Source organism: Candoia aspera, chromosome 1 (assembly GCF_035149785.1).
Source record: "Candoia aspera isolate rCanAsp1 chromosome 1, rCanAsp1.hap2, whole genome shotgun sequence".
Classification (NCBI taxonomy): Eukaryota; Metazoa; Chordata; class Lepidosauria; order Squamata; family Boidae; genus Candoia; species Candoia aspera.
In genome coordinates this window covers 176187633-176191401 of record NC_086153.1, presented here as the reverse complement: position 1 = coordinate 176191401, position 3769 = coordinate 176187633, and positions in this window count along the sequence as shown.

Genomic DNA, 3769 nt, shown 5'->3' with positions numbered 1-3769 from the left:
TTTGTAAAAACAGTCATGCCTAAACTGCCTTAGTTGTAAAAACAGGTTAGTTTCACACCCATTTTCAGTGTATCTTTCCGGCTCCAACTGATCTTCTATAGATTTAGGCCACATTCCTAAATACATCTTACGAGTCTTAACACCTTCTGAAGCTATTCCTTTCAGTCTTCTCTGCACACGGCAACACCACCAACAAAAAAGAGTAAACCAGCAATTAACCGCTTCAAATGAGGTAAGCCTCTGGACATAGCAACAGCAGTTTTTAATGACATCAGTCAAAACACAAAGACATGTATAGTCAGATGCTTTGGCTAACTAAAATACATTCCTAAGAAGAAAAGAGGGTACGGATATTCTATTATCAACGGCTGAAGTAATACACTTCTCTGTGTCTGGCAAATAAGGGGTTAATATTGCTTCACCACCCCCACCCAAAAGATATACTTCTAGAAATAATTATTTTTGGTATCCTGATACATCTGTTTGCATCCAGACAGCTGTCTCCCTGGGCTGTCAGCTCAGGACTTTTGTGGAAAGCTGACAGAATGGCTGGGTAATTAATTCAGGTGTATATAAATCAATGGCACGTGTTACAACATGCGGTGTAGAGTGGGCAACCAGTAACAAGCTGTGAGCGTGCAGAGAATGGGGGCTCCTGTGGAGACATTCTGAAAAAAGGCAATAGCAAATTGGGTTTGGGACACATTGAAGTAAATCACTAAACTCAAGCTCAACTTGAACAAGATTTTTTATTTTTTATGTGGAGATCATTATTATTATTTTAATAAAGGAGGCATATAACAATGCTGGATAGCTTTTACTGAAAAGCCATAATTTAAGAAAATGACTTTGATTGGGTTTATATGTTACACTTAAAATATGTGAATCTAGTCTCTATCACGTCCACTACAAACAATGGTTAAAATAGACCATAGCTTAGAACTATTCACGAACTTGCTGCTGACTGGATTGATAAGAAGGCAGCTTTGGACAGAATATTTACTGCTGTACAGGATAAAAGTGCTGATAAGCTTAGTTGGCAATATTAGCACTGTGCAATGTTCTGGATTCAACTCCAAAAAGGTGCTTTGGAGCACAAGGAAGATGCAAATGTGACACCTATCTGCAACTCTTTCAAATCTTTTCCAAGAATCACACAGCAGCTGCAAAAGGTTTGTTGTGCAATCCTAGGAAAAAAATACAACTTTTAAAGAGTTGCAGAGAGGTGCTATGTTTGCATTCCTGCACACTCCAAAATGCCCTTTCTTAATTACTGCTGAAGCTGCACAGCCCTAATAGAAACTTCCTGTGTTTGGTTCTGATATTTACACTATCTTAATCTCAGCCAACCCCACACCCATATGATTACTGCATGGCTAAAATATTGCTCTCTACTCCTAGGAGGAAGAATGGAAAACGAATGCAGTAAATAGATATTTTGGTAGAAGCTGCAGCAGTAGCAGATGGACAGGTTTTCCTTTTTTCATGCAGCAATAAAGCATACAGTGGGCCACACTGGGTGTGGGAAGTGGATAGTATTATTTCTTAATCAGGTTTCAACCTGTTCATTTGATTCCTCAAGTAGCCCCACACCCTCTTCTCAGCTGCAGTAGATATTTAATATGGGAAAGGGTTGCAGCTCCAGGCATTCAAAGAACTGCTGTAGCATGGGGTGGGGAATTTGGTTTTGTTTTTAGCATAGCATGAACCAGGTGAAGCCAACCTGGTGCCTCCAGAAATGCTGGGCTACAATTCTTATCAGTCAGAGGCCAGTATGACTGATGACTGGGAATTACAGAAGCTGTGAACAAAAACAATGATGGTTGAAAGGGATCATAAAATAATAAAAACTATTACATTAAAAAAATTCCCTTCTCACCCCTAAGGGTGGTATGTGTCTTCCTCAATCTCAAGTGCTCTGCCAGAGGCCTGGGGTTCTGTGCAGTATCTTTGCTGTTCCTAGCACTGCACTCTTCTGGACAGAGAGCTCTGATGTCGTTCCTGGGATCTGCTGGAGCCACTCTCCCAGCTTGGGGATCACAGCCCCAAGTGCCCCTACCACCACTGGGACTGCTTTGGCCTTCACTTTCCACATCTTCTCTAGTTCCTCTTTCAGGCTCTGGTACTCCTCCAGCTTCTCAAACTCCTTCTTCCTGATGTTGCTGTCATTTGGCACTGCTACATCTATCACCAGCAGCTCATCTTTGGGTGCCATCTTACTGATGTACTCCTGGATTTCATCCAGGACAGTGGCTTTGACACTCACCAGACCCTGCCTGCCCTCTATCCAGCAGGTGTACAGTCTCTGGGTGTTGGACTTGGGGTGGAAACTTCCATACATTGTGAGGAGCTTCCAGGTCTTCACACTGGCAGCCTCCATGTCCTCCTTTGGCCAGCTCACTATACCAGCAGGGTATCTGATGATTGGCAGGGCTACTACATGGATGAGATGTATATGTATATGTTAGAGAAAAACACTTTATTAGAAAAATGGCTATGTTCATACAATGTGTTTACTCACGTTAATATAAACCTTAGCTTATAGTTAACTTTCTGGATTCACATGACACACTAAACTATACACTTGATCACAAAGTTGGATTAATAAAACACACTAGATATTTGTTAGCTGATTTGGCTTCAGTGCAGCATGTCATCACAGTGCATTGCTTGATGACAGTCTGCTTGATGACAGTCCTGCTACCACAGATGTTGCTAATCTGTACTAGTGCTTTCTTCATCCAAAGATGGGAAGTGCTGAGCCAGTTGGAAGCTGCAGAGAACTAGAATTGGTTTACACCCACCATTTGCTGATTTTTAAACAAGATTACCTGGGAGCTTGGAGCTTAGAGAAAGAACCCTGACTGACCGACTATCTGTCTGTCTGTCTGTCTATCTATCAATAGATCTTATATTTATCTATTTATAATGAGGGTTTGTATTGTAATTTATGTTTTATGGTTTTAATTTATTTTGTTGTAAACCGCCCAGAGTCCCCCTTTGGTGGAGATGGGTGGTGACAGAAATTTGAAATATAAATTAATTAATTAATTAAATCAATAATCAAGTATTTTTCCATATCTGCTGGATTTGATGACATTTGGAACCTGCCAGATGAAAGAAGGCTAGAGTACCTGATGCTCCACATCTCTTTTTGGAAGAAACTAAGGATCAGCGGTGGATGGGCTGGTGGGCTGTGGGATAGGAGGCCATTTCACTCCCCTGGGATTTCTGCTGGGTGGGCTGGCACACGCTGGAAACCTGGTGAACAGGCCTCTACTTGGCCTCACATGGCCAACAGATAAACCTGCACGGAGCTCCTTCATATATTCCAATGGTGGGATATCATAAACAGGGTAAAATTTAAACAAGCATCCATCATTTCCTAGACGAAAGGTAAGACTACGAGTCCCGCTGCACCAATGGCACTACCGGATTCCTCCGTCCGTCCGTCCCTCTCTCCCTGCCTGCCTCGGGTAGGAGGCACACAGCATAGACGTCGCGCCCTGTCATACAGCTCACGCACCTTATTCTTCCGTAGCCCAGATCGGGCCCTGTCCCTTTAAGCTTCACCGCAACCTCCCAGGCCACGCCCCTCAGCCAATCAGGACGCTGTAGCGGCAGGAACGGAGTCGATGCGCCTCCAATGGGAGAGGCTGGTGAGGCTACTATTGTTGATGAGGCGGCCGGAGAAGCCTCACGAGTGTCTCCCCGTGTGTGAGGATTCAGTGCTGGTGTGGGGGAGGGACGGGGAGGAGGGTGGGGGTTT